This window comes from Muntiacus reevesi, chromosome 1 (assembly GCF_963930625.1).
Source record: "Muntiacus reevesi chromosome 1, mMunRee1.1, whole genome shotgun sequence".
Lineage (NCBI taxonomy): Eukaryota > Metazoa > Chordata > Mammalia > Artiodactyla > Cervidae > Muntiacus > Muntiacus reevesi.
This window is the reverse complement of record NC_089249.1, coordinates 39,741,558-39,764,711: the sequence shown is the minus strand read 5'-3', so window position 1 is coordinate 39,764,711 and position 23,154 is coordinate 39,741,558. Positions and strand designations below refer to the sequence as shown.

The following is a 23,154-nucleotide window of genomic DNA, read 5'->3' as shown; positions in this document are numbered from 1 at the left end:
TTAGTTGCTTGAGTCTGTTTTCTGAAACAGGCCAGGGAAACTAAGGGTTTTTTACCCTAAAGATAGGAATGGGAAACACCGAAGGGTATGCAATGAGGAAGATGCGGCGGGGCTCTGATTAGATTCATATATACAAGCATATTTCTAGACTTGTGCCTGGAAGATGAGATTGTTTATGTGTGATTGTTTAATAATTCTGAAGAAGGTGAGTCATCGGCTGAGAATGAAAGCAGAGCTGGGCTAGCCCGAGGCTTAAGGAGGGAGGGACTCGAAAAGTCACCATGATGAGAGAGAGGAGGAACTGATAAGAGGTGTGTCCTAAGGCTGTCTGGCAGCGGTTGAGTAGGCAGACCAGGAGATGAGTGACCAAATCTATGGTGGTCCTACTCAGCCTGGTTTTATGATTTTCTCCAGCCAAGCTGAGCTGCTCTAGAACAGGTACATACAGCAAAGTGAACGGCGGGGCTTACTTGGGTCTGGAGGTTTTCTAGGTACGTGCGATGAAAGAACAAATGGATTAGAAAAAAAGAAGAAGAAAGTCGAAATAGTGGGGAGATGGACTACAAGATCTAAACTGAATTTAAAGAATGAAGTGCATGCAGGAGGGGAGTGAGGGAAAGTCATAAAGAAGAGGCCTGAGGGAATTCCCTGGTGATCCAGGGGTTAGGATCAGGGCTTTCTCTACAGGGAGGGAGGGCTCAATTCTTGGTCAGGGAACTAAGATCCCGCATGCCATGAGGCAAAGCCAAAAAAAAAAAAAGAGAGAGAGAGAGAAAGGGCTTGAAGGGTACAGTAGCGAGGCAGAACAGGTGGAAAGGGGACAATTCAAATAAACAAACATCTGGAAGGGTACAGTCTGCCAATAAAGGGCAGATTTCTACATTAAAGGGCAGGCTTTCTGCATTACTGATGTGAGCAGTTCAAGGTGGCTGAGAGCAGGGGCGGGAAAATGTCTCTAAACAGAGGAGCTGAAGGAACTCAGAGTCCAGTCTGTTAGACAGTCACCTCCTGGGTATGAAAATCAGCCAGATTGATGGCAGGTCCTTACTGGAGAGGAATCCTCGAGGGAGAACAACCAGGACTTCAGTAACTGACAGTGGTTGACAAAAAGGGATAGTATGTGTTGTGGCTTGATGATTCAGGCCTCAAGGGAACAGAGGTAGGTTTTATATTTTTTAATTTTAAATTATGAGGTAGATCATAGATGTAAAGGCATATCTGCAATAAACATACACCAATTAAAAGAAAAATAAAATGAACACTCACTTATATACATGATAGCTTGTAAAACATTACTAGAGTCTTTGTACCACTCTGCGCCCTTTTCCTAACACATTACTCCTTCTCTCAATCTAGCCTGGAGGGGTACAGAAGAGTTTATGAAGCAATAAAGGGTATTGGGGCATTTACTGATTATGGTGTAGCAATATGGGGATGACAAAATGCTAGTCAAGGTAGGACACCAGGGTTTCCCTCCCGGTCCACTGGTTAAGAGTCCGCCTTGCAATGCAAGGGACACTGGTTCTTGGTTCTATTCCTGGTCCTGGAAGATCCCGCATCTGAGCCCACGTGCCACAAGTACTGAAGCCTGAGTGCTTAGAGCCTGTGCTCTATAAAAAGAGAGGCCACTGCAGTGAGAAGCCCCCACTTGCTGCAACTAGAGGAAGCCTGCATGCAGCAACAAAGTGCAACCAAAACTAACTAAATACATAAAAGTTAAGACGCAACACCAAGTGTCCATGTTTGAGGGGATGACTGATGTGGAATAAGGTGTCAATCCTAGTGTCTCCTGGAGGGAGGATGGCAGATGCTCAGACTTCAGAGGATTCAGCTTTGATTCACAGGGAAGGCACTGGGGTTATTTTATAAGGTGGGTGGAGTAGGTGGTAACGAGTGTCTGACAGTGGTCAGGAGGAGGTACCCCTGGAGACTTTTAGTGGACATCAGGAAGAATGGACCGCCAGGCTGCAGAGAAGCACATGGCCATCACAAGGCTGATTAACCTTTGCTACAGGTAACAATTTTATGTGCTGCACATTGGGGGGCCAAGCGTGGACTCAAACCTGGTTGTCTAACTGTTAATATGTTGCTATTCTCATTTCCTGGGGTAGGGGAAAAAGTAGACTGGTTTTTTCTATTTCATCCACAAATTGCAAATATGAAAAAAAGCCATGTCGAGGGATGCAGGAAGTAGTTACTGTCAAGTGCTTTTAATTCAAGGGTGAAGACAAAAGGCAGATGCAGTTCTGGGAATCCTCTGATTAGAGCATGAAACCAGGAAAACATTTTCAAAAGGGAAGGAATAAGATAACATTCCTTCCTGGATCCTTTAAGGTAAAAAATCATATGTCTTCTTTATGGTGCAAAACTACTAGCATGTAGATCATGATTAAAGGGAGGGAGGTTCTGCTGGGAAAGTTTCAAGGGTCATAAGCAAATATTGAACACCAAGTTGGCAGATTTATGAGATGCACTTTACAATAGAACACAAAAGCCCTAAAGATATGAGAAAAAAAAAAAGGGAAACTACTTCACATGGGAAGGAGCAGCTGAGCAGATCACCTGCATGTCTCACTCTTTCATTTCTGACAATAGGTCTCTTCTCTATGTCTCCCATTAAGATCCCCTGTTCACTACTGGAACCCTTAGCATCTCTACATTCCGTAACAGTCCTCGGCTTTCTCTGTCCCTTATTTCAGTGGAAATGCAAAAGTGAGTTGTTCAAAAGGGATTTTACGAACTAATGTGACTGATGGAATTAAAACATGAAAGCTTTTTTTAAAATGAGCACAAAAGTAGACGTCCTGATTTGAACTTGTTGAGGAAAACTGGCTACAGTAAAGTACTTCTCTTTTTTCCAGTGTCATTGAGAAATAATTCACATACATCACTATGTAAGTTTAAGGCATACAGCATGAAGGTTTGCTTTATGTATGCTGTGAAATAATTATAATAGGTTCAACTAATATGCATCTTGTCATATACAATGAAAAGAGGAAAAAAATGAAAACATTCTCCTCATGACGAGAACCCTTCGAATTTACTCTCTTAACAGCCTTCCTATACATCATACAACAGTGTTAGCTGTGGTCATCATGTTGTACATGAGAGCATCTCTGAACCTATGATTTAATAGACTCACCAGATTAGCTGAAATACACTCTGAATGCCTGCAGCCACTGGACGTGTGTACTTCTGTTTGCTCCAGTCAAGTCATTTGTTTACCAAGGGTCCGTTCTGTTTGTGCCCAAATTTGCCAAAGTGATAAAGACTCCACCTGCCAATGCAGGAGACACGGGTTCGATCACTGGGTCGGGAAGATCTCCTGGAGGAAATGGCAACCGACTCCAGAACTGTTGCCTGGGAAATCCCAGGGACAGAGCAGCCTGGCTGGTTACAGTCCACGGGGTTGCAAAAGAGTGGGACGTGACCTATTGACTCAACAACAACAACAAACCTGATAAAATAATTAAAAAACTGTTGAAAAGTTTAAACGAAGACAAATTACTGAGAAAACAGCTGTGGAAAGACTGCTATAAAACACTGGAAAATAACAAAGAAACCTAACAAAAACTTTGTTCTTGGAGAGCTTGTCAGTTACCTTAAGGCATGTAATACCCAAAGCAGTATTAATATGAGATGCATTTTACCTAAGAAATCTGATATAGTGGGGAGGGAAAAATTGGGAATTTGAGATTAACAGATAGATACTATTATATATGAAATAAAACAAAGACCTACTCTATAGTACAAGGAACTATATTCAATATCTTACAGTAACATAATGGAAAGGAATCTGAAAAAGAATATATATACAATATATATATATACATATATATATATATTTATCACAGACACAACTGAATCACTTTTCTGCAAAGCAACTATACTTTAATTAAAAAAAAAAGAAAGAAAGCTGATACAAAGGTTCAATCTAAGGACTAATGTTCAAAGAAAATTACCTGACCTGATATCAACCAGTGGGAGAATAAATAAACATGAATATATTTTGAGATTTAAAAAAAAACAACTTTTAAGGTATAAATAAAATATTTTAAATGATTTCTACTTTACTGTCTCTTCCTGTGGAGGAAATACTTACTGGTCCTATTCACAAAGGATAACATGATGCCAGATGGGTTCAGGTAACTAAAAGTCTGCACGGTTTTGTTGAACATTCAAGAGTTAAGGTAGCTCAGGTGGTAAAGGATCTGCCTGCAACGCAGGAGACCTGGGTTTGATCCCTGGTTTCGGAAGATCCCTGGGAGAAGTAAATGGCAACCCACTCCAGTACTCTTGCCCAGGTAATTCCACAGACAGAGGAGCCTGACAGGCTACAGTCCATGGGGTCGCAAAGAGTCGGACATGATAGAGAGACTAACATTTTCACTTAAGTGTGTTTGGTTATGCAAACCTTCTGAGTTAGGCACAGAGAAACATAAACTGCTTGATATAATAAAATGAGGAAATGTGAAGTTCCCAGGGCTGACCCAGGAACAAGGGAATGAGGAGGAGAGATGGAAAGAGATAAAAGGAAAGAAATGGGAGTTATGTATTGGGTTGGTCAAAAAGTTTGTTTGTGTTTTAAGTAAAACTGTACAGAAAAATCTGAACAAAATTTCTGGTCAACTCAGCAGAAAGAAATGGCCAACGTGATGGGGACTAAAGACTCTTGAGAACAAGGATCTATAAAATACATAAGAGGACGCAGGTTGCTTGTCTTTTCCTTAAGGAAAAGATGCCTAACTACATCCATACAATAGATTATTTATCGAGCTTCCTAAACTGTCTCAGCATTGGAGTTACACAAATTTCATTTAATTACATTAAATTCCCTAGCGGGAGTTTAAAACTGGTAAAACTGGGTGAAAGTTCCTCAGTTATCTCTGACTCTTTGGGACCCCACGGGCTGTAGCCCGCCAGGCTCCTCTGTCCATGGGATTTTTCAGGCAAGAATACTGGAGTAGTGTGCCATACCCTCCTCCAGGGGATCTTCCCAACCCAGGGATTGAACTCAGGTATCCCACATTGTAGGCAGATTCTTCACCATCTGAGCCACCAGGCAAGACCCCTGGGTAACTCTTCCCAAACCTTCAGTCAAGTCTGTGGCAGACACCACTTGCCTAACCTGTGGGAATTATGGACAAGGGCTCACATCTGTGTCTAGATGGATGGGGCAAGAGCAGGAATAGGATGACTAGGTGATTCTCAGAAGCAGCCCAGTCTCAAGTCAGAGATGATCGTGGTAGCTTAAGTCTTCAGGGCTTGATGAAATACTGGGGAGTGTTTTTGGACTTTCTACAAGGATGAGATGAGAGTCAAAGTCATCTTATGTAGATCTCCAGGTCGGGTAACCCAACTGACACTGGAATCACTATTATACACAAGGGCTGAATAGTCAAAGTCAGCACCAGTGCCTGGGCACTTCAGGCTGACAAGTCTGTTTCTTTTCCTGGTTCCCATTTCAAAAGAAACTCTATTTAATCCTTGAGAAATGTTTTCCTCGGGGCTTCCCAGGTGGTGCTAGTGGTAAAGAGCCCATCTGCCAATGCAGGTAGACATAAGAGATGCTAGTTCCATCCCTGGGTCAGGAAGATCTCCTGGAGGACAGCATGGCAGCCCACTCCGGTATTCTTGCCTGGAGAATCCCATGGACAATCCACAGGGTCACAAAGAGTCAGACACGACTGAGGCGACCTCGCACACAGTCTTCTTCTCCCTCCTTCCCCAGCCCATTTTGTACAGTCTAATGTACTCGGAAAAGGCTGGAGTAGATGACTGCTATGTCTTGCAGGGGCAGCCGGAATTCTGTTCAGTTTCCCAGCGACTCTTGCATCACCTCCGGGGTCCAGGTGCCTATGTTTACATACTAAGGGAAATATGCGCTGGAGATGGCAGTAATGCATCTCAGCTGTCATAAAGATCCCCGTGCTCTGGAAATAACTTTGTTTGTTTTCTCTTATCTCCAACACATGGAAGGAAACAGACCCTAGGCTGCCAAAGAGTGGATATTGGGTTGACAAGTCAACTCTGAAAAAGGAACTCTGTATTCTCCTGTAGAGAAGTCAGAGGTTACTCTTCTCCACCCCTACCCACCCCCTACTCCCTCCAAGGGCAGCTGAAGAATTACTTCCTCATAATTATATGGGTTAAAATAATAGCTTGGGAAAGAAGGAAAAAAAAAACTGGTGAGTTCCTTGAAGTGTAAACTTCTTACAAATAAAGTAATTGCCAGTTTTGTTTACTAATGCTTTCCTAGGTAGTAGGAAATGTCGGGCAAGCATTTAAACAACAGAATTGTGTATCTAGAGGTAAAGAAGAGCTTCTTTGAGCCCCAGGAGGCAGTCTGATATTCTTAAACAAAAAAACCCAAACCCACAAAACCTGAAGCTGGATTTGAATTATGTCTCAGGCCTTTGTTAAGCATATGAATGTGGGCAGATTACCTACATTTGCTGATCTTCAGTTTTCTTTATTATAAGATAAATTTAATTTCTATTCTAGCCAAGAAGCCTGAGCTGTGACCCTTGCTGGCATCTGGACATGGGTAGGTGTGCCAGGTGATGGATGGGATTTGTCCAGACAATATTCACTCACCTGGAGTTCAACAGTCACACCATAAGTGATTCATTCTCAGGGAAACAGCCAAACAATAGTTGCCAGATTCTTCAAGCCCATCTCCAATCCAGTCCATACACGCAGACCTTAGTTTTAAAGAGAAAAAGACCTGGAATAAAAAACTAGAACCACCTGATATACAGCTCAGGAGAATACTACGTCACAGATATAACTGCCCAGGGGCTCTCTAACAGGCTCCCTCCCCTCACATAAAGCAGAGGAATGTTGTTCTTCACTTGATCAAAGGTTGGCAGCCTGTTCCGGGGCTTTGAGAGTCCTCGGCGAGTGCCTGGGGCTATGGGAGCTGTGGCTGCACCCGCTGGGGGCCTTCAGCGCATGAGCAGACGGCAGCCACCAGGGGGCAGAATCCGCTGCAGACCCTCGTGTCCTAGGACAAATGGACTTCCTGCACAATATTCAGAACATGCCTGGCAGGTTCTAGAAATACTCATGAGCGCTCCAACAAACGAAAATTAAGTTTCTACTAACTATTCTGTTAAGTTTCTAGTAACTACTGTTATTGTGAACTTTGCAGATTCTTGTATGGGGAAGTGTGGTTTAATTAAAGCAGAAAATGATGTTATAAAGTTCCTGGCACCTAGCTAGCTTCCCTGGTGGCTCAGCTGGTCAGGAATCTGCCTGCAATGCAGGAGACCCCAGTTCAATTCCTGGGTTGGCAAGGTTCCCCGGAGAAGGGGTAGGCTACCCTCTCGAGTATTCTTGGGTCTCGCTTGTGGCTCAGAGGGTAACCTAGTTAGTGACTGTTATTCCTGGTTGCCATTCTCTAAATGGCAGGATCAACTGCTTCTTCCTTTGGGCTATTTTTGTGTATAGTAGGTGTATCTTCTCTAATTTTAACTAAAATTAATTGGATTGAGACAGCTACGTATATGACAACTTCACTTTATTAGAAAAAAGTGGTAGTGGAAAGAAATTTCAGTTGTATTCAAGAAATAACTGTGTAACTAGATGTGATTAAAACATTATCCCGAAAACAAATATTTGGAATCTACCACAGGAATGAAAGTTTAAACTATGTTTATTTAGATAAACATTTTTATCATTTGAAATATTTTTACACTGCATTAGCAGGATATATTTGAGAGAAAGAATAGAAACTCTGAAATGCAGAATGGCAGATATTCCTTTTCACGTTATGTATGAGATTAGGAAAAGTGAAATCTGTTCAATGTTTAAAACTTGGCAAAATTATTTGAAGAAGGAGCAAATGCCTGGTGAAATAGGATTAGATGGAAACGGATAAGAAGGTCAAGGGGAGAAGACTTATTAATCCTTCAAGATTGAAGAAACTGGTTTCCTAAAGACATATCATATCAAATGTATCAGACATGGCTATATTTAATACATTTGTTTAAAAAAAAGTTCTGTAAAAAATTGAAAGGAGTCTTACAGTTTTGCTACTGGATTTGAGCAAACTCTGGGAGATAGTGGAGGACAGAGGAGCCTGGCATGTGCTATAGTCCATGGGGTCGCACAAGGTCAGACACGAATTAGCAATTAAACGACAACAAGTTGGAATAAAATACCAGCTTTTTGTTTTTTTGTATTTGGAGTCAAGACTTCTTTGTTTTAGGTCTCAAACACCTTTACAGACTTTTAAGATCTAGACAGTGATAGACTGTCTCTGATAAGTAAAATAGATGTAAAAATAGACTGTGAGAAAGAAACCAAACCCATTTACAGCTGGCACGCATAACACCCCTGCGAAATAGAAGGAGAGTATTTAAATTAAGGTGTTTGTCAGAGAAATGGAGGCCAAGAGCCAACAAGACAGAGTACAAAACTGTAAATCTGTCAGGGAAGAAAATATAGTCATGTGAGGATGTGAACGTAGGGACGAGTAAGAATTTCTGGCATAAATGTCAAGAGCAAGCTCCATGGGCAGTCTGAAACACAAACGTGAAATCAGCAGGAATGGAAATGATGCCAGAGGTTTGGATTTTGCTACTGAACCAAACTTGGGTCCAACCACCCCCACATAAGGCCAACTGACTGGATTGTGATGAAGGAAAGTGCAGTTTTTATTGCAGCCACCAGACAAAGAGTCTGGGACAGCTAAGGCTCTAAAAACCCAGATTCCCAGTGGGTCTCAGGGAGGCATTCTTAAAGACCAAGTGAGGCAGGGGAGTCCCAGGGTATGTGACCAGCTCCTGAAGTTCTCTGACTGGTTGGTGATGAGATGACAGTGAAGTGTCACAGGGGTTAACACCATCAAGGCTCAGGCGCCACTATGGCTGACAGCTTATGGTCATCAAATCGTTCATTTCTACCACTTGGTGGGGATTTTAGCTTCTGTAAAACAACTCAGGAAAGGTGCATCAGACACTGTTAGCTAGGTACTTCACAGAGGAGCTGGGGAAGGGGTCCGTCCCTGGATGGCTCCATAGGGTCCTGCTATGTCACAGCTTTACCATGAAAAAATGGAGGAAGTTGGATCAAGAAATTCCCAGTACCGTATTTCTTGTGTATGGTTGCTATGTATGCTTAGTCACTCAGTCGTGTCCAACCTTTGCGATCCCACAGACTGTAGCCTGCCAGGCTCCTCTGTCCATGGGGTTCTCCAGGCAAGAATATTGAAGTGGGTTGCCATTTCCTTCTGCAGTTTATGGTTGTTACTCAGGGTATACAGCGCTACTGATGGAGAATTTCTGCATAACTATAGAAGAACTAGAGGCTTAAACAACAACAACAACAAAAAACAAGCTATGTGTTTCCTCCTGAAAGAAGGATGGTTAACAGAGATGGTTAAGAATAACAACATTTTCACAGCTTGGTTGTAAGTTGAAGAAAGTAGGACAAAGTAGACAAAAACTGAGATAAATTTCAAATTACTTCTTTCAAGTGGAGGACTTCTAGAAAAGGTATCCTCAGATGAAGAGAAAACAATCCCTAAATCAGAACATGGAAAAAGCATGGAACAATAGTCTGGTTCAAAACTGGGAAAGGAGTTGGACAAGGTTGTATACTTTCACCCTGCTTACTTAGCTCACAGGCAGAGTACATCATGAGAAATGCTGGACTGGATGACTCACAAGCTGAAATCAAGACCGCCAGGAGATGCTGCAGAAGAGTCAGAACGACTTTCCTCTTGGTCCTGAGAGGTCCCTTCCAAACGGTCCAAGGGACTCTACATATTGCCAGCCCACGTTTGGCCTTGACAGTTCATGCACAGTTCCAGCAAAATTCCTCTTACCAGTGTCAAGGTTTGCTTGTTCCAGAGGTCAAGCCCTGAGCCTTTGGACTGGGAGCACTGACTCCAAGACCCTAGACTACCAGAGAACTAACCTTAGGGAGTATCAAATAGTGAGAACTCACAAAAAGGAAACCACTTGAATATAAGACCCAGCGTCTCCCAACCACCAGTAGCACCCTGTGCAGGAAGCCTCATCAAAAAAACAAACAAAACAAAAATACAAACCAAATCATCGGCAGACGGGATTACCAACTCACTCAGTCTTGCCCATCAGAGGAAAAACAAACAAACAAAACACTCAGCACAAACCTTACCTCACAGGAAGCTTATACAGACCACTGGACTAAACTTAGGAGGGCAGAAACCAAAAGGAAGAAATATTTCAACCTTGAAGCCTGGAAAAGGAGACCTCAAACACAATAAGTTAAAAAAAATTTTTTTAAAGGCAGAGAAATACTGTACAAATGAAGGAATGAACTAGAAACACAGAAGTCAAAATAAATGAACAGCAAATAGGCGAACTACATGAAAGAGAATTCAGAATAATGATAGTAAAGATGACTTAAAAAATTGAAAACGAAATGGAGAAAATGCAGTAATAAATTAAAGACTGAGAAGAATTAAAGAATAAACATAAAAACAACAGTTACTGAAGTTAAAAATACTCTATAAAGAACCACTAGTAGAATACCTGAAGCAGAGGAACGAATCAGTGAGCTGGAAGATACAATGGTGGAAATAACTTCTGAAGAGCAGAAAAAAGCAAAAAGAATGAAAAGAACTGAGGAAAGTCTCAGAGACCTCTGGGACAATATCAAATGCACCAACATTGGCATCACCGACTCGATGGACATGAGTTTGAGTAAACTCCGGGAGTTGGTGATGGACAGGGAGGCGTGGCGTGCTGCAATCCATGGGGTCGCAAAGAGTCAGACATGACTGAGCAACTGAACTGAAGAAGAGGAAAAGAAAAAGAAAGGGTATGAGAAAATTTTTGAAGAGATTATAGTTGAAAATTTCCCCAACATGGAAAAGAAAATAGTCAATCAAGTCCAAGAGGTGCAAAGAGTCCCATACAGGATAAACCCAAGGAGAAACATGCCAAGACACATACTATTCAAACTAACAAAGACTGGACACAAAGAAAGAATACTAAAAGCAGCAAGGGAGAAGCAACAAGTAACATACAAGGGAAACTCCAGACACTTAACAGCTGATCTTCCAGCAGAAACTGCAGGCCAGAGGGGAATGGCAGGATACATTCAAAGTACTGAAAGGGAAAAATCTAAAACCAAGATTACTATACCCGGCAAGGATCTCTTTCAAAATTGATGGAGAAATAAAAAGCATTTCAGACAAGCAGAAGTTAAGAGAATTCAGTATCACCAAACCAGCTTTACAACAAATGGTATTTATACAGTCAAGAAATACAAGAGAAGAAAAAAGATCGACAAAATCAACCCCTAACAATTAAGAAAATGGCAATAAGAATGGCAATATGTGTCTGAATAATTTGATAAGAAATTAAGAAAATGGCACTTAAGAATGGCAATATGTGTATCAATAGTTACTTTACATGTACGTGGATTAAATGTTCCACCCAAAAGACACAGACTGACTGAATGGATTTAAAAAAAAAAGATCCATATATATGCTGTCTATAAGAAATCCACTTCAGACCTAAAGACACATATAGACTGACAGTGAGAGAAGGGAAAAATATATTCCATGCAAATGGGAAGCAAAAGAAAGCTGGAGCAGCAACCTTCATATCAGACAAAATAGACCTCAAAATAAAGAAGATTACAAGAGATAAGGAGGACGCTACATAATGATCAAGGGATCAGTCCAAGAGGAAGACATAACAATTGTAAATATCTATGCACCCAACATAGGAACACCTCAGTACATAAGACAAATGCTAACAGACATAAAAGGAGAAATTGACAGTAACACGATAATAGTAGGGGACTTTAACAACCCACTCACACCAATGGAAAGATCATCAAAACAGAAAATTATAAGAAACACAAGTCTTAAATGATACACTAGATGAGATAGATCTCATCGATATCCTCAGGACATTCCATCCAAATGCAGAAGAATATACCTTCTTCTCAAGTGCACATGGAACATTCTGCAGGATAGACTACATCTTGGGTCTATCAAACCTCAGTAAATTTAACAAAATTGAAATCATATCAAGCATCTTCTCTGACCACAACGCTATGAGACTAGATATCAATTACAAGAAAAAAACTGCAAAAAACACAAACACATGGAGATTAAACAATACATTTCTAAATACCCAACAGGTTACTGAAGAAATCAAAAGGGAAATCAAAAAATTTCTGGAAACAAATGACAATGAAAACACGACAACTCAAAACCTATGCAATGCAGCAAAAGCAGTTCTAAGAGGTAAGTTTAGAGCTTACCTCTAAAGAAACAAGAAAAACATTGAACAGATAACCTAACTTTACACCTGAAACAGCTGGAAAAAGAGAACAAAAAACCCCCCAAAATTAGTAGAAGGAAAGAAATCATAAAGATCAGAGCAGAGATAAATGAAAAAGAAATGAAAGAAACAATAGTAAAAATTAATAAAACTAAAAGCTGGTTCTTTGAGAATATAAACAAAATTGACAAGCCTTTAGCTAGACTCATCCAGAAAAAAAGGAGAGAAGAATCAAATCAACAAAATTAGAAATGAAAAAGAGATTACAACAGACAATGCAGAGATACAAAGGATTATAAGGTACTATTATGAACAACTATATGGCCATAAAATAGAAAACCTGGAAGAAATGGACAGATTCTTAGAAAAGTTCAATCTTCCAAGACTGAATCAGGAAGAAATAGAAATTATCAACAACCCCATTACAAGCACTGAAATTGAAGCTGCGATCAAAAAAACTCCCCCAAAACAAAAGTCCAGGACCAGATGGCTTCACAGGAGAATTCTATCAAACATTTAGAGAAGAGCTAATGTCTATCCTTCAGCAAAATGTGAACCGTGAAATTCCAGATGTTCAAGCTGGTTTTAGAAAAGGCAGAAGAAACAGAGATCAAATTGCCAACCTCTGCTGGATCATCAAAAAAGCAAGAGAATTCCAGAAAAAAATTTATTTCTGCTTTACTGACTATGCCAAAGCCTTTGACTGTGTGGATCACAAGAAACTGTGGAAAATTCTGAAAGAGATGAGAATACCAGACCACCTGACCTGCCTCTTGTGAAACCTGTATGCAGGTCAGGAAGCAACAGTTACAACTGGACCTGGAACAACAGACTGGTTCCAAATTGGGAAAGGAGTTCGTCAAGACTGTATATTGTCACCTTGCTTAGTTAACTTATATGCAGAGTACATCAAGAGAAACGCTGGGCTGGATGAAGTACAAGCTGGAATCAAGATTGCCGGAAGAAATGTCAATAACCTCAGATATGCAGATGACTCCACCCTTACGGCAGAAAGTGAAGAACTAAAGAGCCTCTTGATGAAAGTGGAAGAGGAGAGTGAAAAAGTTGGCTTAACATAAAAAGCTCAACATTCAGAAAACTAAGATCACAGTATCCAGTCCCATCACTTCAAGGCAAATAGATGGGGAAACAGGAGAAACAGTGACAGACTTTATTTTTTTGGGCTCCAAAATCATTGCAGATGCTGACTGCAGCCATGAAATTAAAAGATGCTTGCTCCTTGGAAAGAAAGTATAACCAACCTAGACAACATATAAAAAAGCAGAGACATTACTTTGCCAACAAAGGTCCATCTAGTCAAGGCTATGGTTTTTCTAGTAGTCATGTATGGATGTGAGAGTTGGACTATAAAGAAAGCTGAGCGCCAAAGAATTGATGCTTTTGAACTGTGGTGTTGGAGAAGACTCTTGAGAGTCCCTTGGACTGCAAGGAGATCCAACCAGTCCATCCTAAAGGAGATCAGTCTTGAGTGTGCATTGGAAGGACTGATGTTGAAGCTGAAACTCCGATACTTTGGCCAACTGATGCGAAGAGCTGACTCATTTGAAAAGACCCTGATGCTGGGAAAGATTAAAGGCAGGAGGAGAAGGGGACAACAGAGGATGAGATGGCTGGATGGCATCACCGACTCAATAGACACGAGTTTGGGTAAACTCTGGGAGCTGGCGATGGACAGGGAGGCCTGGCATGCTGCAGTCCATGCGGTTGCAAACAGTCGGACACGACTAAGCGACTGAACTGAACTGAATGTCTATCCTGCTAAAACTCTTTCAAAAATCTGCACAGGAAGGAACACTTCCAAACTGATTCTATGAGCCCACCATCACCCAGATACCAAAACCAGACAAAGAAAACACAAAAAAAGAGAACTACATGACAATATCACTGATGAACATAGATGCAAAAATCCTCAACATTCTTTGGCATTGCCCTTCTTTGGGAATGGAATGAAAACTGACCTTTTCCAGCCCTGTGGCCACTGCTGAGTTTTCCAAATTTGCTGACATATTGAGTGCAGCACTTTCACAGCATCATCTTTTAGGATTTGAAAAAGGTCAGCTGGAATTCCATCACCTCCACTAGCTTTGTAGTGATGCTTCCTAAGGCCCACTTGACTTCACACTCCAAAATGTCTGGCTTTAGGTGAGTGACTGACCACATCATCATAGTTATCCGGGTCATTAAGACCTTTTTTTGTATAGTTCAGTTCTTCTGTATTTTCTTGCCACCTCTTCCTTAATCTCTTCTGTTTCTGTTATACACACATAGTCACTCAGTCATGTCTGACTCTTTGCAACCTCATGGACTGCAGCCTGCCAGGCTCTTCTATCCAAGGAATATTCCAGGCAAAAATATTGGAATGGGTAGCCATTCCCTTTTCCGGGGGATCTTCTTGACCCAGGGATCAAACCAATGTCTCCTGCATTGAAGGCAGATTCTTTACCATTTGGAGCTTCCCTTGTGGCTCAGCTTGTAAAGAATCCGTCTGAATTGAGAGAGACCTAGGTTCAATCACTGGTTTGGGAAGATCCCCTGGAGAAGGGAAAGGGTATCCACTCCAGTATTCTGGCCTGGAGAATTCCATGAACTGTATAGTCCAGGGGGTCACAAAGAGTCAGACACGACTGAATGACTTTCACTTATCCACTTTCTTTACCATCTGAGCCACAAGGGATGCCCCTATTTCTGTTAGGTCTTTAGCATTTTTGTCCTTTATCATGTCCATCTTTGCATGAAATGTTCCCTTAATATCTCCAATTTTCTTGAAGAGATCTGTAGTCTTTCCCATTCCTCTATTCTTTGCATTGTTCAAGTAAGAAGGCTTTCTTATCCTCCTTGCTATTCTCTGGAACTTTGCATTCAGTTAGGTATATTTTTCCCTTTCTCCCTTGCCTTTTGCTTCTCTTTTCTCACCTATTTGTAAAGGCAAATATCACGTTACTATTCTTCTGAAAATAGTTTAACTCTGCTGACCCTTTAAAGTGTCTTGAGGACCTTCACCCAAGGAGTCTACAGACCATGCTTTGAGAAGCACTACTTTACATGGTAGTTATCTTATCATGTTGTAGGGCTCCTCACCTATCCTTCTCTGCCTTGCTAAATTGCACTCACTTAAGAATGTTTGCATCAACTGCTCCCCCAGCTGGGAACTCTCCGCCACTGGTATCTTTATTGTTATCAGATTTCAACTCAATGGCACCTCCTAGAGACACCTGTTGTGCTTAATCAGTTTAAAGAACACGTCTCTCCCGTAGTCACTCTCTATTATGTTACTTCACATTACTTTATGAAAGTTATCATCATTTGATACTATCTTGTTAATTAATATGCCTCCCCTATTAGAATTTAAGTGTAGTAATTCAAGGAATTGAGTTGTCTTACCCATTTCTGTACCTCCAATTCCTAGAAGAGTGCAGTCAAAATTCAATACAATTTTAAAAGACCTTGAGGAATTAAAAGAAAAAGTAGATACTGCAGTAATTTGAAAAGCACAAAGCCTTATAAGGCAGTTTATTATAGTTTTCAGTATTAATCTTCCAATGACTATTATCTCATGACATCTTTTCATTGTTTATAATCAACTTTAATATTCTCTCCACATCAGTATAGAACTTGCATTGTTCTATTTTCCATTCCCATTATTACACTTGGATGGAATGTAAAATACTTTAGGGCATAGACAAAGAAGCTAGAAGGGCACATAATATATCCTTCTGCTTAAAAAAAACTTATTTTTTCCATAGTATTTTTAGAGCATAGTGTATGTAAAGGTTAACATTTATGAACAAGATCAATCTGGGGTATTTGACATCTTTAGCATTTTGAGTCTTCTTATTCAGGAACATGGACTGTCCTTTTACTTATGTCTTTATTGATGCATCTAAATGAAGTTTTACTATTTTATATATAAGTATACTGTATATTGACCAACCTAGATAGCATATTAAAAAGCAGAGACATGACTTTGCCAACAAAGGTCTGTCTGTTCAAGGTTATGGTTTTTCCAGTAGTCATGTATGGATGTGAGAGTTGGACTGCGAAGAAAGCTGAGCGCCGAAGAATTGATGCTTTTGAACTGTGGTGTTGGAGAAGACTCTTGAGAGTCCCTTGGGCTGCAAGGAGATCCAATCAGTCCAACCTAAAGGAGATCAGTCCTGGGTGTTCTTTGGAAGGACTGATGCTGAAGCTGAAATTCCAGTACTTTGGCCACCTGATGCGAAGAGTTGACTCATTGGAAAAGACCCTGATGCTGGGAGGGATTGGGGGCAGGAGGAGAAGGGGATGAGAGAGGATGAGAAGGCTGGATGTCATCACCGACTCGATGGACATGAATTTGAGTAAACTCTGGGAGTTGGTGATGGATAAGGAGGCCTGGTGTGCTATGATTCATGGGGTCACAAAGAGTTGGACATGACTGAGCAACTGAACTGAACTGATACTGTATATTATTTATTAGAATTATTCATAACTACTATGTATTATATACTTTTGCTATTGTAAGTCAACTGTAAGTTGTATTTTTAAAACTTTACTGTTTATGTATAGAAATTTAAAACTTTTTGTATTGATCTTGTATCTGGAAATCTTGCTAAGCTCTTTTATTGCACACTAATAATTTGTAAATGAAAGTTTTTTTGTATATAAAAGCACATCATTTACTAAGTGATTTTTTTTCTTTTTATTATATTGCTCCAAATAGAAATTGGGAGACTACACATCTTAATTTGCCTAGGTGGGTTGGTAAGATTGTTTTTATATCCTTATTTTCCCTAACAGTATATATCTTGCTGTATTTCCTATTTTAAAGATAATGATATTTAACATTTCACCATGAAATTCACTGTAGGAGTTGTTTTCAGCTTTTCAGATTATTTTTTCATGTTAATGACATTTCCTTCTATTTGTAGGTTCCAAGTTTCTAAACATAAACAATGTTTTAGTTGTACTCTTTTCTCTACCTATTGATATGATCAAATGTTTTTTCTACTTTTATTTTTTCATGTGGAAATGATATCAGTGTATTTATCATATTGAACTATTGCTGGAATAGTTGCATCCTGAAATAAAACTCCACTTGGTCATGATATATACTTATTTTCTTATTTTTACATTGTTAGATTTGGCTTGCTATTACTTTATTTGGGCTTTTACATCTATGTCTTGAGTGATATTTATCTGTCATGTACATTTATAACCTGAGAAAGTGTTGCCTCTGTCAGGTTTTGGGGTCACGGTTGTGCCAATCTCATAATATATGTTGGGGAGCATTGTTTCTTTTTTCTATTCTTTGGAAGAGTTTGTATAAGATTAGAATAACCTGCTGAACATTCAGGGAGGGTGAGATGTTTTAAGACAACAAGAAAAGGTGAAAATCACAAAGGAAAAGCTAGGTTTTTTTCCTCCTACATTAGAATTGTGAACTTCTATTCATCAAGTACACTATAAAGAGTGAAAATACAACTAAGAGAAAATCGTAGTATGAACACCACCAAAGGGTTAATATGCACAGATTACTGTAAGACATCTACAAGTCAGTAAGAAACAATCAAATGTAAAAATGATGTACAAAAAAAAAAAATGATGTAAGTAATTTCATTCTAATCACTGTCCCCTGTATCCTGTTCTACCGACCTTACGTAGGTAACAGTTTTTATTAATTTCACTTTAAATCATTCCAGCTTTTTAAAAGCAGAGAGGAACATATATTCTTTAACCTTCTTTCTTGTCTACTGACATCATTTAAAGGTAAAAGTCCCTGGAACTCTGCTCACATCTGTACAGAGATCTTCATTCTTAATTTTCAAATAGCTGCACAGTATTTCATCATGCAGCTGTTTTTAATTGCTTATTTAGGCAGTCTTATCTTATTGAACATGAATTTTTCCCAATCCTTGGCTACAAATATTGCTCCAGTGGATAATCTGCACATGATTTATACTTGGGATTTAACGTGGCATGATTTTGAAACTAACCTCCAACTAGAACCATAGCTCCATTGGTTTTTCCTGGCAACAATCTCTTTGGTTGGTGACTACAACAAATTTTACTGAAAATCCCAAACCCACCATACACCAGGAATTAGTGTGGGTCTGAATAAATATGGCTTAACCAGAGACAAGGGCTTTCTGAAAAGATCTAAACAGCCTGAAGTTTCTGTACTGGGTTGTGCCTCTCCCACTGGAGATAAAAAGTGAAAGTTGCTCAGTCATGTCCAACTCTTTGTACACAGTCCATGGAATTCTCCAGGCCAGAATACTGGAGTGGATAGTCGCTCCCTTCTCCAAGGGATTTTTCCAATCCAGGGACTGAACCCAGGTCTCTAGTATTGCAGGCGGATTCTTTACCAGCTGAGCCACAAGGATGCTGAAATATTAATATGCACTGGTAGACATAATTAAATGACCAAGAAGAAATTACAATTCCTTGTAAACAGTTTACAGACAACAATAAAAAGGAAATGTTAATGCTCAGGGTAATTACAGTATTAAACTCACTCAAACTATAAATTGCTGTTTCTCAAAACGAATTTTAAAAAAAAGTTAAAAAAGTAATATGTGTATGATATCAAATCAAATAGAAAAAATTTTATAATATCCCTACAGATACGTCAGCCCCACTTCACACAGGAAATTTTAAGTCTGACTCCTTGTTTTTTAAGTTTGAATATTATTGCTTCTATCATTGCCTCTAGGTTCCAGCATATCTTTCACTCCAACAGTGTAAAAGTTTTATTGCCAGATTGCTAACATTTACTTTCTACTCTGCAAAGACAAAGCAAAAATAGCTTGCCTTGTTACTAGCATAAGAATCTAGGTTTGCTCTTCATTTCTCATGAAACCATCTACCTTATGAATATAATTTTAATTAGCTACATTCTTATAAAGGCTTTCCTGGTGACTCAGAGGTAAAGAATCTGCTCGATCCTCTGAGTCAGGAAGATCCCCTGGAGAAGGAATGGCAACCCATTCTAGTATTCTTGCCTGGGAAATCCCATGGACAGTGGAGCCTAGCAGGCTACATGGGTCGCAAAAGAGTTGAACACAATTTAGCAACTATACAGTAACAACACATTCCTAATAGACTAGACACTGTTACAGAATCCAAGATACATGAAAAGGTAAATTCTATGGTTGATAAAACTAAATGGAGTTGTTAATATCTAGCTTATACCTACAGCTGGTACTACGTATTTATTTCATAATTCCAGAAAAAGATACACTATTTAATAGCAGGGTATCAACTGCAAGATGATTTTGACCGAATTGATTAATTATTTAAATCAAATTACCAGTACATTTTTTTAAATGCCCATGTTAACTTGATTATTTCACTGCAGAGTAGGTTCCATTTTAGCAGATTAAAAGATCAACTTGATAAATATATTAAATGTTCATCTGAGAATAACAGAAGTATTTCTACATATCTCAGTTCAAAAAAGTCACTCAGTTGTGTCTGACTCTTTGTGACCCCATGGACTGCAGCACACCAGGCCTCCCTGTCCATTACCAGCTCCTAGAGTTTACTCAAAACTCATGTCCATCTACATGTCTAGATGATACAAATAAAGACATTGTCTACAGTTCGTTATATAACTAAAAGTGGAGACAGGAATGACCACGCTGGGGCATAAAGAAATATAAAAGCTTAAAGAGTTATTCAGCAGTTGTTTTTAAAGCTAAAAGTTTCAGTCCTCACCTGGAATTTGTCTTGCCACCCCGAGCAGGTAAGTATCCCGTCAGAACCACAGCTCCATCTTCTGTGCATGACCACAGTCTCCTCGGTTGGTTGGTGACATAACAACATCCACAGTCCATGGGTAACCCATATCCATGAGTCACAAGGGGTCATTACCTGTGGGGGGTTGAATACAAAAGTCTTTATCAAAGTCCTTCACTAAAGATCCATTGGTATCTCAGTCAGGACATATCAGAAGATCACGGATATTGGATCATGTGGATGTTTTGCTCCTGAATAGTACTTGACCTGAAAAACCAAATTAAACGATAGTCAAAGTGAGCTAGGCAAAAGCAAAATGCAGACTGGGAAGCTGATTTTTGTATGGGCAGTAGTAGAGAAGTTTTCTCATTTCTTGAAGCATTTATATATAACTACATCTCACATCTATTGGTCTAGCTAAAATGTACCATTTTACTATTAAGAATTCAAACCACCGACTGTCTGCTGATTCTCTACAAATGGCTTCACACACAAGAGTCAACCTGTAATGATTCACATTTAGGTTCCAAGTTTTAAATTAATTCTGTTGTCAGGATATGGCTTGGAATGAATGACAATTTTAATGGTTATTCTCACTGCTTCTGACTCTGTCCTATTTATAGCTATAGCATAAGCAAAGGAGAAAAAGATGATGTATTTCTGTCATCTTCCTCACAGATATTTTTTCTGATCACTACCACAAAATCAAAGATTATTTAATTTAGTGAAAGGAACAAAATAATTATGTTAATAAGGAAGTTACTTCACTGAGTATTTTTTTTTTAACCCTAAAACAATTTTTGAAAAGACAATCTCTTTAACAAGTGGTGCTGGGAAAACTGGTCAACCATTTGTAAAAGAATGAAACTAGAACACTTTCTAACACCATACACAAAAATAAACTCAAAATGGATTAAAGATCTAAATGTAAGACCAGAAACTATAAAACTCCTAGAGGAGAACATAGGCAAAACACTCTCCGACATATATCACAGCAAGATCTTCTATGACCCACCTCCCAGAATATTGGAAATAAAAGCAAAAATAAACAAATGGGACCTAATGAAAATTAAAAGCTTTTGCACAACAAAGGAAACTATAAGTAAGGTGAAAAGACAGCCCTCAGATTGGGAGAAAATAATAGCAAATGAGGAAACAGACAAAGGATTAATCTCAAAAATATACAAACAATTTTTGACCTCTAGGAATAAGAAACGGAAGAGACAAAAAAAGTCAATTACCAGATGAGAGGTTTGGATCTTGCTAGGAAAAGAAGTAAGACCTTTCATGAAAGTAAGATAAAAATGAGTTAATTTATTTTAAAAATTTTCCATAATTTTAAATTAAAATTATTATATAAACACAGCATTTATGGATTAAAAAGTAAAAATGACTTTTGTGCATGTTTTACTCCTTTCCTAATAACACTGCTTTCCCAAAATAATGACTGACAGTTTAATTCTTTCAGACCTTTTAATATTTATATGTATTTTCCTATTGTCCTTATTTCCCTTTTCTACCTTTAATTTCATCTAATTATGCCAAGAAACTTTTCTTCCCAGAAGGAACAATATCATATCTAAAGCCCTGACAGCATACTTACATGGCAAACAGATGTATTAGATGGATGCTACCTTTGACTAAAACAAAAGATATCCAAGTTACCTAGCCATAGTAGTGTCATATATACGTAAATGACATATGTGTGTGTATATATATATATATATATATATATATATATATATATATATATATGTTTCTCTGGTGGCTCAAATGGTAAAGAGTGTGCCTGCAATGCAGGAGACCTGGGTTCTATCCCTGGGTCAGGAAGATTCTCTGGAGAAGGGAATGGAAACCCACTCCAGTATTCTTGCCTGGAAAATTCCACGGACGGAGGAACCTGGTGGATTGTAGTTTATGCGGTCACAAAGAGTCAGACATGACTGAGCGACTAATATATAAACATAATAAATGATTTTTCTTACAAGGTATTTTAGATAATTTTCAAGTGTACTAGTAAATTAACTGGCTTGCCAAAATAATGAATCTGTGTTAAAAACAAGTTCATAATTAAAAAAGGGAAGATAACAATGATAATGACTCAAAAACTGTTTCAAGGAAAGTCAAATAGTTGACAATAAGCAAAATATACTTTGGTTTTTAAGACACAGTTTCAGTAAAACAGCATTATCAATTATACCAGATTTTATAATAACATATTGATTTACAGTTTTCTGGTAAGTCATTTATAAAGTCTGTTTTCACAGTATTTTTAGTATGAACTGTAAGCATAAAGAGTAAGCATCTGCTATACTTTGACATTTAAGTAACAGAAAAATTAAAATGTCTTAAACTAATACAGGAAGTCTGTAAGACAGTTTTCTTTTCACTCAAATTTGAGAAAGGGCTTCCTCAGTGGTTCACTGGTAAAGAATCTGGCTGCAATGCAGGAGACAATCCTTGGGTGGGGAAGATCCCTTGGTGGAGAACACCATAGCCCACTCTAGTATTTTTGCCTGGAGAATCCCATGGACAGAGGATCCTGGCGGGCTACAGTTCATGGGGTTGCAAAGAGCCGGGGACGACTGAGCAACTAACACACAGAACAGGCTGGTATAATTTTTCAAAAATAAAGAGACAAGTGAATGATCAGAAACAAGAAGGAAAAGCTTGAATGGAGAATGAAGATCATGGCAATATGCTTACATTAAAAGGAAACAAATATCTCAAGTCAACAACCTAACTTTAAAGCCCAAGAACCTAGTAAAAGAAACTAGATCGCTGGTATATTAAGAATTGTAGGTGAAAAAAAAGAAAGAATTGCAGGTGACAAAACAGCTCATCAGATGAGGCAAAATAATAATAAATAAATGGAATTCAAGTTAACTGATACCCAAAGGCCAAAAAAATAAAATTAAGTCAAGAGTTACTCAGAGTGATAAAAGGTAACAACCTATAAAGAAGGTATGGCAGTCATGAAGTTTAAATACCAAGTCAGACAAAAGAATTCTGTAAAATAAATACTATTCAAAATATGAGGCTAAATTGACAAAAACAGAAATATAGGCAACAAGAAGACACTATCAGGAACAATATGTATTGAACAGATAAAAACAGCAACAGAGTC

At 38.9% G+C, this 23,154-nt stretch overlaps 1 protein-coding gene across 5 annotated transcripts in view; it reads right to left on the bottom strand.

The window, feature by feature from the left end:
* The window catches only part of GUCY2C (guanylate cyclase 2C), a 95,776-nt gene that overhangs the window by 66,702 nt on the left and 5,920 nt on the right, over positions 1–23,154 (bottom strand). For 2 of the 5 annotated variants that reach the window (XM_065940920.1, XM_065940936.1), the window contains exons 2-3: positions 20,007–20,162; positions 6,598–6,704 (exon numbers count right to left, since the gene is read on the bottom strand). The gene's annotated coding sequence lies outside the window, so the exon portion shown is untranslated. Of the gene's footprint in view, positions 1–3,142; positions 3,165–6,597; positions 6,705–20,006; positions 20,163–23,154 lie in introns of those variants that run through there. The other 3 variants (XM_065940927.1, XM_065940944.1, XM_065940949.1) reach the window with 2 other exon arrangements.